The sequence below is a fragment of the Podarcis raffonei genome, chromosome 12, assembly GCF_027172205.1.
Source record: "Podarcis raffonei isolate rPodRaf1 chromosome 12, rPodRaf1.pri, whole genome shotgun sequence".
In the NCBI taxonomy this organism is placed as follows: domain Eukaryota; kingdom Metazoa; phylum Chordata; class Lepidosauria; order Squamata; family Lacertidae; genus Podarcis; species Podarcis raffonei.
This window is the reverse complement of record NC_070613.1, coordinates 29,662,430-29,676,173: the sequence shown is the minus strand read 5'-3', so window position 1 is coordinate 29,676,173 and position 13,744 is coordinate 29,662,430. Positions and strand designations below refer to the sequence as shown.

Sequence of the window (13,744 nt, the reverse complement as noted above, 5' to 3'; positions counted from 1 at the left end):
TTCCGTGTGCGGCTCTGGCTCGCCAGAGCAGCGATGTCACGCTGGCCACGTGACCTGGAAGTGTCTGCAGACAGCGCTGGCCCCCGGCCTCTTGAGTGAGATGGGCGCACAACCCCAGAGTCTGTCAAGACTGGCCCGTACGGGCAGGGGTACCTTTACCTTTAAGTTTGAGAACCAAGGTACCACTTTATATAGAAATGAGCAAACCAGTGGTATTTTAGGGAGCAGGCAAGCAGGCGGGGCCCATTACTTACATCATAGGAGCCTACACAACACAAAACACTGTTGCTGTATATAGGTTTTATTTTGTTTTTTATCTTATATTTTGGAAATGTACATCCAGTTGTTTTTTTCTTTAATTTTTTTTGGGGGGGCCCAAGAGAATAGGGCCCTAAGCTATAGCTTGTTTAGCTTATACGTAAATCCGGCACTGACCGTAACCATGGATGAACAAGCAGGTATAAGTGCCAGTTACTATACTTACTCCTACTGACTGAAATTTCTGAGATATGCTTTCTTTCCTATACATCAGGGAAGAGGAAACTTTTTGACCTGGTGTGCTGAGGTCGTCATCGCCACAAGCACAATGATCCAAATTTGACAGTGGGAGGGCCCACTGATCTGTCAATCACCTGACATCATGATGACATCATTATGATGCCAGGTGACAACAGTGCCTTTAAAGAGTGTTTCCAAGCAGTTTCTATTGAATAGGTTCCAAGTGGCTTCTACTGAATGTGCTCTATTTCAATAGAGACATCTTGGAAATGCACTTCAAAGTGAAGGACATGCATTTACCTTCTATGAATTGATTTTAAATAATGGGTATAATTAGATGGTGGTCCATGGAACCTGAATCTCATTTGGTTCTGGTTATTGTACAGAATCCTAGATCTCTTGTTCCTTTGCTTCCCTTTTTTTCTTTTTCTTTTCTTTTTTGGAAAAAAAATTAAAAGTGACTTTGCTTACAAGATGGCTGGGGGCATTGAAAAATGTGGCACTTGTGAGACCCCAGCCAACCCACCATTTCAGTCTGCCCAGAGGCATCTAGTCATATCAGTGAGCATATGCAAAATGCATGCAGATCTGGGTCATGTGGCTGTGCCTTGAGTCAAGAAAGAAAGGAAGGAAGGAAGGAAGGAAGGAAGGAAGGAAGGAAGGAAGGAAGGAAGGAAGGAAAGCAAGGAAGGAAGAAAGGAAGGAAGGAAGGTTGGTTTCAGGTGCCAAATTCTGCATCAATAAATCCATCACACTTGCACACTAAACACCTGAAGAAAACCCGGATGCACCCAGATCCTGCTTACGTTCAACGCAAGAAGGACATCGCAGTTATGTGCTGACTGCTTTTACACAACATGCAATATTCTTTTTACAGCAGTACCTTACCTAATTAACAGTGAGAATTAATAGTCATCAGAATTAATCAAATTCAGTATGAAAGTGCTTGGCTCAGGAGAGATCTGGTTCAATTGCTAGTGCCATCAGTGAGATCATTAATTTAAACTAGATGAATAGAAGGGCCTTGGGGCATTGACACAGGAGTTGAGGGAGGCTGTTCAAATATTCAGATCCATTTTGGGCTGCATGCAGAGTTGTCAAGTTCTATCTGCAAAAGTCCGTAGATGCTGATTTGCAGTTTTAGGACTGGGAATCCCCACTTCCTCTGGAAATATTAAACAGCCCAGATGCACACCCATTATCTTGAGGCTAGTGGTTCTGCCCGACACTTTAACACCTAAAGGTGGGAACATCTTTCAATCAGTTCCCCACAGTTCATCCTGTGCAATCCAGAAGACACAGTGCAACAGAGAGAGGGCAGTTCAGTTAGGGACGGAGGAAGAATTCAATTCAGTTCATATTTAAAGGCAAGCCTATCTAATTGGCACTTTCTGAAACAAGACACAAACTGAAACATACACATCCTTCCACATTTGCACTTCTCCAAATTTTGCAATGAGGTTCTCCAGCCAAGTAATGTGTACAGAGAAACATATACTAGGTTAACCTGTGAGAAAAATATGTTTATTAGTGAAAATAGTATGCAAGAAAAAATGAACATACTAGGGGAAATGGCACACCAAATGTGTTTCTTAGGAGAAATTCACACAAAAGTGCTGATGAACTTTCATGAGGACTTCTTAAAAATGCAAACTGATGTTGAAATGTGGAGAACTGACCTGAAGAGTGGAGAATGACAAATTAGCCATATCCCACCTGCTGCTGCTGTTGGAATCCATCTGTCTTGAGAGAAAATGGAGTGCGCCGCTGAGTGAAGTGTTAGCAGCCCCAAACTGACCTCCCTGGGGTGCAAGCCTAGGCAGTGTGTATGGAGGTCCTGGGCCGCTCAGATGACAAGACCCCACTCTCAGCATCACTGATGTGGTCCAGAGGAAAGTTAAGCAATACATCTGGCACCAAGATGCTGCATAGGCAGGTGATTTTCGAAAACTTGTACTTTATTGTAGTGATCTGTGCTTCACTCATCATTCTGCTCCTACCACCCACATTCAAGTTATCAGCCCTCAGTGATTTGTCTGTGTCTCCGTCAAGAACGAAAGCAAACTGTAATGCAAATAGGAAGAAGAGCCAAGATGTGAGTTCCTGGCTCAGCAACATAAATTTACATGCCTCAAATGAGTCATGGTGACCTTTTCTGGAAAGAGGAGGAAACATTGCTGCAAACAGCAAGAAACACCCACCCCAGGTGACATAGCTGGCGTGTGGGCCCTTTGATCCTCATGATGTTGCTGGACTCCAATTCCCATCATCCCTGGACAGTGCCCATGCTTGCTGGGGCTGATGGGGCTTGTAGTTCAGTAACATCGGGGGTGGGGGAAAGGTTCCCCATACCTGTCATGCAGGATTCTGGTTCAAAAAAAGGTATATTCACCCTCATTCTCAGTATAGCATTTAATATCACTATGTAGAATAGTCCCACCTCAGTATCAAACCACCTCTTGAATGTTAGTTATCTGAACGTAGTATATTTTTTAGTCGTTCTGGATATAGACCTGTTTCGAGCTTGATTCTGGTTCAGAGTCTTCATGACGATAGGCTCACTTTTTCCAAGCCAGCACACACATCTCTCTCTCTCTCTCTCTCTCTCTCTCTCTCTCTCTCTCTCTGTGTGTGTGTGTGTGTGTACCTCACAAGCAAGTTTATGCTCAGTGGCCATGCAACAACATGAATAGGAAAATTAACCTTCGCCAACCAACTTAATTTGTTTGGCCGTACCAAATACTGATAGAAAAGATAACTAAGAGAGGAAGTCATAAAACCACATTATAATGCAATAGAGAATAGCACTCTGCAGTAATGTACTTGCTAATAACATCCAATATGTTCATACATTTAACAACATTAAAATGTAAATGTTAAACAATTTGTGAGAGGAAAGCTGTTTTTCATTGCTCTTGGAAATGCATTCTGCTGGCCCTGTTCTCTTTTCATCAACTAGGGTAAATCCATCCATCCATCTATTTATCTATATGTCTAAAATACCCCCTTGGTTTTCATCTTGCCTATAAAGAAAGTAAAGAATCGTGAAAAAATGCAATTAACAATCAAACTTTACTATCCCCTTCACAGTCTTTCTGGGCTTCAGTTACACCCAATCTAACCCAATTAATCTTTCATGTTGAAAGGATAATATATAATAGATAATGACTGGAATTCATAGCATGGTTACACACAGCAAAAGCCTACCGAAATCAATGGGGCTTACGCTCATGCATGTGTGTTGGATGGAACATTCTCCCTCCCAAACCATACATCTCTATAAAACCTTCAAAACTGAATAATTAATTACCAACCACACAGTTTATCCTCTGAATTTGCAAGTATGATAAATCAGTCCAGATTCAGAGAAGAGGAGAAGATGATGCCTCACACTGGCCCAATATTATCAGCAGTGTTTGGGGGGAGGGCGAATCTAAATAAAACTATGCTACTATAGTAAGAAAACTCTTGATTCTTAAAGTCTGAGGCCATTGGGGGCATCAGAAAAGAGGGGATCTTTTCAGCCCACATTCCAGTTGTCCCCTTCAATGGCACCCATTTGCTTACCATTAAAGGCTGTGGGGAAAATAAAACGTATTGACAGGGGTCAGTGAATGCAAAATTTGTCCCTTGATGTTTCCTTATAGGGCTTCAGTGGGTTGGGGTTTACAAATGCATCTCTCTTAACAGGGGCAAAGAACACTAGCGGATGAAGGGTTGTGCACAAAATATTTAAAATATATAAATAAATGTTGTGGCTTTGGAAGGGACCCCAAGGGTCATCTTCTTGTTGTTTAGTCATTTAGTCATGTCTGACTCTTCGTGGCCCCATGGACCAGAGCATGCCAGGCACTCCTGTCTTCCACTGCCTCCCACAGTTTGCTCAAACTCATGTTTGTATCTTTGAGAACACTGTCCAGCTATCTCTCCTCTGTCGTCCCCTTCTCCTTGTGCCCTCAATCTTTCCCAACATGAGGGTCTTTTCCAGGGTGTCTTCTCTTCTCGTGAGGTGGCCAAAGTATTGGAGCTTCAGCTTCACGATCTGTCCTTCCAGTGTCATCTTAGGTTACATTGTTTCAGATTATTTTAATGTGGGGGGGGGTTAGTCTTCTTAGCATAAATTGTAAGCAACCAGACAATTGTAAATGAGGTTTTTTTTTAAAAAAAAAAGCAGCCAACATGGTGGTCCCTCCTGATGTTTTTAGACTCCAACTCCCATCACCATTGTCCTTGCTAGCTGGGGCTGATAGGAACTGGAGTCCAACAACACCCAGCTGAGTAAAGCTGGGCAAGATACTTCTCCAAACATCAAGTTTTGTAATGCATCTCCAGGACAATGTTTAAAATCAGGCATGTGCTTGTGGGTGGATGGAAATGGCTGTGCCACGACTGCATTTTACCTGTGAATTTGCTGCCTAAGATTACATTTCTGCAATGTCACCCAAAGAACCTTTATGGTGTAATTATGGCTAAGATTGCAGCACTGGTCACGAGAGGGGAGGCACTGCTATTTGAAGCACTGCCTCATTAGGAAAGATTTGTAAATGCAGCTCCTTGATTTCAGTGGAGTGACTTTAGCTACGGAGTGCTAAAACAAAAAAGCAGAAATTCAGCAAATGGGCTCAGAATCTCTAGCCAATACCCATTGATACTGAAATATATTGTTATTACCTCCCTAATTCCCACTAGCGCGAGAATTGTTCGTTCTAGGATTCTCAATCTGTTATAAGGAATTTAAAAGCCAATGAAAGAAAGAGGGAGCTTCTCTTACTGTTGACAGGGAAAGACAAAAATGCCCAATAACCTGATCTTATGAGCTATTAAGCTGAAGTACAGATTCATAGGACACAGTATATGAATACACTTTCCTCTAATCAAGTTAAAGAAAATATATAATGGCCCACACGGAGACAAGGCAACATTAAACTACGGTATATACACCACAGTGGTAGTGATGCAAAAACAGACTTGTAAATTGGCATGAATAAAACAATAAAGAAAGGAATAGTCAATGTGGTGCCGTCTAGATGATGTTGGACTGTAGTGCTGGCCGTGAGCCATACTGACTGGGGCTGATGGGCACATCTGGAGGGTATCATGTTGGACAAGCCTGCCCTACCTCCACTGTCAGAGGCAGTATGCTTTTTAATGCCATTTGCTGGGACTCACAAGTGGGGAGAGTGCTGTTGCTCTCAAGTCCTGCTTTGGGCTTCCCATGGGCAATAGGTTGGTTGACCACTGTGCAAACAGGCTGCTGGACTAGGTAGGGCATTGGCCTGAGCCAGCAGGCTCTTCTTATGTTCTTACAACCATTTTTAAGCGCGGCTCTGGTCTTCAGCACCAGAGATACGCTATTCAAGTATGACTCCATACTGAGGCAGCCTGGAGATTTCCATAGAAATCATAGAACTGTAGAGTTGGAAGGACCATCTAGTCCAACTCTCTGCGATGCAGGAATATGCACCTGTCCCAGATGGGGATCAAACCTGCAACCTTGACTTTATCAGCACCATGCTCTAACCAGCTGAGCCACCCGGGCCATACTGCTTCTGTACTTGTAAAAGCTATTTATTGCCTTTCTAAAAGTTCAAAACAGATCACCCAACTACCAGCTACCTGTGACCTGGAGTGGACTGCTGTGCAAAGCTTCTTGGTGCCACATGCTTTGAATACAAGACTGTAAGTCTGTAAATCTCAGGAAGAATTGCAGGTAAAAACATGACTATCCCCAGTTTTCCCTAATAACAATGTTTTTTTTTTCCTTTTCCTAGCTGGTTTTCAGTGTATACTAACTCAAGCAATCACTGGGCACAATTGAAGGAAACAGTGTCTTATAGTCATTGAAATCTGAATTAACTTACCACCATGGAGGCAATTAATGGTGAATATGCTTGAACGGGTTATATGGGCATAGTGATGTTACAAAAACATAAGACAAGCCTGCTGGATCAGGCCAATGGCCTATCTAGTCCAGCATCCTGTTCTCACAGTGGCCATGTCTGTGGGAAACCAACATTGTCACATACTGGTGGGTATTATTTTATTGCAGGGATGAGGAACAGATGACCCTTCACATGTTGTTGGACTTCAGCTCTCATCCACACTAACTAGTATTGCCAATGGTCAGGGCTGGTGGGACTGGAAAATCTAGAGGGCCATTGGTGAGCTACTCCTGTGGTAGAGCAATAATACGGTACAGCCCACATATTTCCCATGAGTCATGGCAATTGGAGAGTAATAAGGGGAACAAGTGTCCAAAGAATAAAACAAACTGCCCAGGAGCCAGTTTTTGCATGGAAATCTCCAAAGCTCCCAATGATAAGAACATTTGGCATTTAGAAACTTGTATTCAATTCATCAAGTTCATGATGAAACTTAAAATAGTCATAAAAATTCTGCTTTGATCAACCATGCAGGGAATAGTTCCAGTATTAAAAATAGAAAGTATGAATCATACAAGTTGGGCATTCAAATGGAGTGAGGCTGTTAATGCAAACCCTGCAAAGTCATCCCTCCCCCAACCAAAATAAAAAATAAAAAATTAAGTAAATTGAATAAAGTATAAAGAAAAATGAGACATGACAGGAGAAGGCTGTAAAGCTTCTCAGCACAAGTCTAACATTGGCAAAGTCGTGTTTTTTTAAAAAAGGAAAGGGTTATAGTTTTTTTGTAGACCTGCATGACACCTTCTGGAAAGGAAGCTTTTTTATTCGTGAAAGGAACAGATGTTTTGGCAGATAGCATAGAAAGAATCCCGTCAGAGACTATAAACTAAGCTTGAAGGGAATAAAAAAAGAAAGTGGAGAAAAATGTGAGGTATAAAACAAAAGCACTAAAATGATACAGATAAGGCCAAAATGGGGGGGGCACATTGTTTTTTAGAAGTACTCAATAGAGGGAGGAAGGAAGGAAGGAAGGAAGGAAGGAAGGGAGGGAGGGAGGGAGGGAGGGAAGGAAGGAAGGGAGGGAGGGAGGGAGGGAGGGAGGGAGGAAGGAAGGAAGGAAGGAAGGAAGGAAGGAAGGAAGGAAGGAAAAGTTTTATATGAAAGGAGAAATATTTTAAGATTTACCTCATCACATTTCACGGCAAGGTAAGGTTGGAAGATTCATTTGACGACTGCAGATGCAGTCGAAACAGGGGAAGTGAAATTTTCAAGTATTTGAGAAGAACTACTAATATGTAGCCAATCTTACAGAACAGCTAGTTTTTGAATATTTGTTCTTCAAAAAGAAAAGGTTGTATCTAGCATACATTTACAAAACTATTATACAACTTTAAGCAGTCATAGAATCCTGGCACTTTCCCTCTCATGCTCTCCAGAGATTATTATTTACAGACATACTGCCTCTGATACCAGTATATAACCATCATGACTAGTAGCCATTGATAGTCTTACCCTTCATGAATTTGGGTACCCCCATCTTAAAGCCACCCATGCTGGTAGCCATCATTGCATCTTATGGAAGTGAATTCCATAGTGGGAACTGTGTGCTGTGTGAGGAAGTATGCTGTGTGAAGGAGAACATGGGTGGGTACATAGGCATGCTTCTTTCTATGCATAAATGCCAGATCAGGAAAAGGTATTGTCTAACATACCCCAAAGTGGATAATGGCTGTGCCCATAATATTGACCAGTGCCAGTGATCTGACTGCATAGCATAGCAAAATCTCTTCACCACATGGAAATTTAAATGAGATTTGTAGAAGAAGTTGATTCTATTTTGGAAACAAGTCCCTTCCCTCAAATTTGTGCGAAGACTTCTGTTTTGTTTGGTTGAACCCACTGGAAGTCTCTTGCTAAGAGACAAAAAAAATCAGAGCTTACATAGAAGAAGAAAAAAATTGGGAACCCAAAGCTCAAACCTTTAATAATCTCAGCTAATTTTAAAATAGGTCACTCATATAGGAGAAAAAAGAGGTATTGGGTGTATATGCCTTACATACACACACACACACATACACACAAATGAAATAAAGCCCGTCCCCATTTATTTTGTGTGGATGTTAGATTATTTCTTCCCATGTCATTTCAAAGCTTTGTTCTGGTCTAATCTGAATACATGAAATCACGACAGTTAAGATTCCTCAGCCTTGACAGCTGGTGAGATCAATTTTGTCATACTTCTTTGCAAATCAAGACTCATTTCCTAAATACACAATGTAAACACGCACCCACATGAACCCTGTAATGCCCCATATGTAAAGTCACTAGAGAGGAAATGGGCAGTAACCCAAGACAGGATGCAAAGCCACTGGAGGAGAAGGGGGCAGAGACTGGAGAAGGAACTGCGAGTGGAGGGGTGGGGGTTGGGGTATGTATGAACAATGTCTTAGTGCAATGTTTCTATATGTTAACTGTATTTTTGTAATATTTGTTGTTCTTTACAGTGGTACCTCTACTTACGTTCACCTCTGGTTACGTATCCTTCGGGATACATACGTGGCAAACCTGGAAGTATTTTTCCAGGTTTCGCTGCGCACACATGCACAGAAGCGGTCCCTCCGGTTGCGGAAACCTCGGAATCCGACCGGAGCCCCAGAACAGATGATACTACTACTACTACTAATAATAATAATAATAATAATAATAATAATAATATTAAACATTTATTGTCACTACACTGCCTGTGTGCAGTGAAACCGGAGTCCGCAACCTGAGGTACCACTGTATTTCTGTACACCACTTAGAGATGGGTTTTATATATTAAGCAGTATAGAAATTATTCAGCATTGCAAATCACATTCTCACTTGCACATGTTTGTTTTTCAGCTTGCGAGGGACACTGTTTACAAGAAAAGTGATCTGGCAGAGGGGCAGAGCAAGTCAGTCCCCTCCCCCCACCATGACATTCACTCACACGAGTAAACTCAGGGCTCAACCACACTTCCGTTAGACATCTATTTTGATTGTGTTCTGTATCAATTAATTCCCTCCAGGTCTGGGAGTTTATCTTGTTGTTCTGTAGCAGTCTCTTGCAAAAATCTGATCTTGTCCATGAACATGCGTGCCACCTTGCCCCCATGATTGAGGGGGGCCTGGGGCTATGCACTGTCAGCAAGCCATGTGTGCATGCCCCACAGCATGCTGACCTCACTCACACACACTGTGGGGCATGCTGGCGTGTTGTGTGGATATGGCTTGTGCACATGACACAAGCATGCCCCATGGCACACACAGCCAGTGGGGAACTTGGGGGGCAGCCCTTTCATAGGAAATATTGGAGGCCTGGCCCCTCATCCCCTTACTCAGTGCCTATGCCCACCAAATTGGATCTTATCAGATGAATGGGAAATCTGAAGAGAGTTTCAATTCTTGAACTGAGAATTAATTGTATGATCAAAATACAGGTCAAGAGGAAGTGTAGATGAGCTCAACATGTCCAACTTGGGCTGTTGTTACATGAACATCCTGTGTTAAAATAAATAAATATCAAGATCCCTAGATATGACTTCTCTCACAGCCTTACTACATTTACTTGCACAATTCAAGACTCTTTTCCCTATATAACTATCTATATAAGTAATTTGGGGGCTGATTATGTAAGCTACCTCCCTCAGCAATGCTGGCCTTCTATTTCTTATTCTTGGTTTATCATTTAAATGCCAGCCAAGGCAGCACAGAATGTTATAACATAAGTACTTGTGTATTTGGAACAAAGTAAAAAATATAATTAAGTGATCACCTAATAATAAGCATGTTGTTATGAACTGAGGCCCTCAATTAGTTGGTTTCCCCCCTCCTCCTCCTCACTGGACGCCCAACATACCTTAAATCTATACAAGATTAAGAAATAGAATAGAAAAGTCTCCGAAACTACTTATTGCTATCTGCAGATAAATGCTTGAGTTTCTTTGCCAATATCACATCATTGAGAAAGGGTCATTTTTCACTTGGACAGAGTAACAGGAAAGCTGAAAAACACATTTAAGAAGGAGACTAAGAGAAAAATTACATTTAGAAAAGTGTAGAGCGGAGGTTGGGGGAGCCACTTGCAAATAAACAACACCGTAACACTAGACAAGGAAACAACAAGGATGTTCTGGTTAGCAAATTGCCTGTACAAAGTAGTACGCGTTCTGGCATTCCATATTTCTCATCAGTGCCTTTATGTCAGCTTTTTTTGTTGACAAATCTAAACAAGGCCTTCCCACCCGCTAGCTGTGCAAATTGAGATTCTTCTTTGTACATCAGCCAACACCTACAATATTATTTCTGGCATGAAAACATTGCTGGTTATGCTGATGATGGAACAAGAGTCAAAGCAGAATGCATCTTGTCATGTTACGCATATTATTAACTCCCTGGTATTGAATGGTGAATACTTTTCCATTGTTGTTTTGGTCAACAGACACAGATATTCAAGACAAAGGCCATGCGAGTTCCAGATCTAAAGCAGCCTATGCCAACCTGGTGCCCTCTAACTGTTTTGGACTACAATCCCTATAAGTGCCACCCAGCCAAAACATCTGAAGGCGGCCAATTTGGTGGTGGCTGATCTAGAATTCCAGCTATAGCATTGCTTTTAAGCTCATAGAAGTGGTCAAATTACCCTAGCATGAGGTTTCCCCCCTCCCATGGGGCAATGTATCCTGACAAGTGGTAAAAAGAATTTGTCACATGCTGAAGTGTGCATGATGCGCTGGTCATCTGAATAGGCTCTCTGACAACACCCAACCTGATTTTTTTTCATTTCTTTTGGAGGTGAAATTCAAAGAATATGCTTCTAGGGACACAAAATTGCAAAAAGCATGTACTGACTGCTAAAGTAGAGAAGGTACCCTGACTTTTGGAAGATCCAAAAATTATAAAACGATGGGAAACATTATTCATTAAGGAGTGAAGCTCACACTGCTATAGGTGGACCAAATAGACAAGGACTATTTCTCAGCCAATTCATCTTCCTCAAAATTGTCTGGTTTTGTTTTGGCAATATTTCAGAGTGGAGTAAACTTCCAGCAGGGGAGAGTGGAGGCCATCTTCTTTTACCCAGGAAACTCTGTTCTGAGGGGCTTTTCCTTGTCATCATTTCTCTTCTCCCAATCTCACGCACACATATCCTTGTCGTTTTTAACTCACCCCTGATTTCCAAAGGTGGGTTTGCCCTTGAAGATATGCATTTGGAGAACAAAAGGAGGCGGAAGAAGGGAATTTGGAGAAGTGGCCAGTGAATTAAGGAATACCACCTCCACACACATTCACTTCTTTTCCATTGTAAACCACCCACTCCAATTCAGTTTTTCCTTAAAAATCCAGTGCTGGGGCACTGTTACAAGTGCAAACAGTGCATTTGGCTACTGAGTGGGAAAAGGTTTGATGACTTCCATATATCACTGGATGTAGTCTAACAAATATATGGGAGGTTGCAGATTCTACACACACCCCAACCTGGATATAATAGATTCCCACCCACTCTGGAAGCTCATTTCATAGTCTATCTCACCAGGTTCTTCTGAGGTACAATAGGATGCATTGGGGACCACCTTATTTGCCATGATGAGCTCCTTGGAAGAATAGTGAGCCATAAATGCAGGGCCAGCCCACCCATGAGGCAAGGTGAGAAGACTGCCTCAGGTAGCAGGATTCACAGGGGCAGCGGATCCTGCTGTAGGTCTTTATTCCCCCTTGTTCCTGATATGGATCTTCACTCACCCCTTCTTTCCTGTTGGAAATGGGGGGGTGCTATTTTGTGGTTTGCCTCAGGTGCCAAAATGTATTGGGCCAGCCCTGTATAAATTAGCAGAGCAGCCCTAAGTGGGGTTGCAAGGGGGAGGAGCAACATGGCAGATCTACCACCACTTCCCAAACCCTGCTGGCTTGTGTCAAAAGCAGTGCAGAATGTTCTGTCGTTTTTCACTAGGTCAACTCAAGACTGGCATAACTGAGAGACTCAGTGGCTGGGCTAGGGTCTTGTTTGGTCTCTTATTCATATCCTGTCTTCTGCATAGTTCCTTCAGCATATTTATATAGCATGGGATCTTCCTCTTGCTTGTTGGGGTTGCTGTTGTTCTGGCACTTTCTGATTCCAGACAGTCCTCCCAAAATCTCAGGTAAGGATGGGGAAGAACATTTGATTTGATTTAGTTTTCATTTAAAGGTGAACCTACCAATTTCACACTTTCCAAAGCATCACACAAACTGTAACCCCACCATCCTTCAAAAATTCACACTTCTCTGAAGTTTGCAATGCGGCTCTCCAGCCTAGTAATGAGTATAAAAATGCATATATTGGAATAAAATGTCCATTAAAATGCATATCTTAGTGAAAATAGCATATAAAAATGCATCTTATCTGGGGAACTTACTTTGCAAAAATGTGTATAATAGGAAAAACTGCATACAAACATGTGTATTTTGGGAGAAATTTGCATTAAAATGCTGGTGAATATTCATGAACATTTTTGAAAAAAATGGAAGGTAATGTAGAAATGTGGAGAACTGAATTTAAGACTGGCAAAATGAGAAGCCAAAATTGACAGAGTCACCCATTCCAAATCTAAAATAACACTACGGTTGTTTAGTGACAAAAAGTTTGCTCTATCTGGTACCAGTTTTGTTTCTAGTATATAGTGTTTGCTTTGTAAGAATTATTGAACTATGTATATTTTATAAGGATGCCCTTCTCTGCAATTAAGTTTAATATAGTGTGTGTTTAAAAGTGACATAGACAAATGCCTAGTTTCTCAAGTTGAAGGGTTTGGTGTTTTTTTACCATATATATGCAACAGTTGAATAATGTCCTCTGACTGGTATTCAATACTTGTGTTGATGTCTTTCCCCGACTGTATGCTCCCTTTATTGCTGTTAAGCATTCTGATGAGAGATGAGGGCTACACAAAGCTCCAGCTTCTCCTCAAGATCCTAATTAGTGTTTTTCAGGCAGTTTAGCCAGTAAGGCATTACTCAGATTTGAAGAACTAGAAGAAGAAGAATTCATTGCTTCTACAGTAGCTGTAAATTAACTGGATAAGTAATTTGCTCGTCTGAATTTCTGAGATTGTACAAAGCATCTGTGGGTTAAAATGTTCTCTTGCTCGCTCACTCTCCCAGGCCTCACTCTTTGATTTATTACCATTTGTCTGCAGATCAGAACATGTGCTCATTCATCACATGTTACTAGAGCAAATGTGCACAATACCTTGGCTGATTTTTTTGCACAATTCCCCTAATCACTTTCCTGGGACTAGAGCCATATGATGACACAGAATTTGCCCCCAACAAGGATTCCACTATAACGGCAAGACGAC

General features: G+C 41.7%; 1 protein-coding gene across 3 annotated transcripts in view; it reads right to left on the bottom strand.

Annotated features, from left to right (window-relative positions):
• NXPH1 (neurexophilin 1) overlaps positions 1-13,744 on the bottom strand; it is a 187,544-nt gene that overhangs the window by 14,299 nt on the left and 159,501 nt on the right. The gene's annotated exons all lie outside the window — the stretch shown is intronic.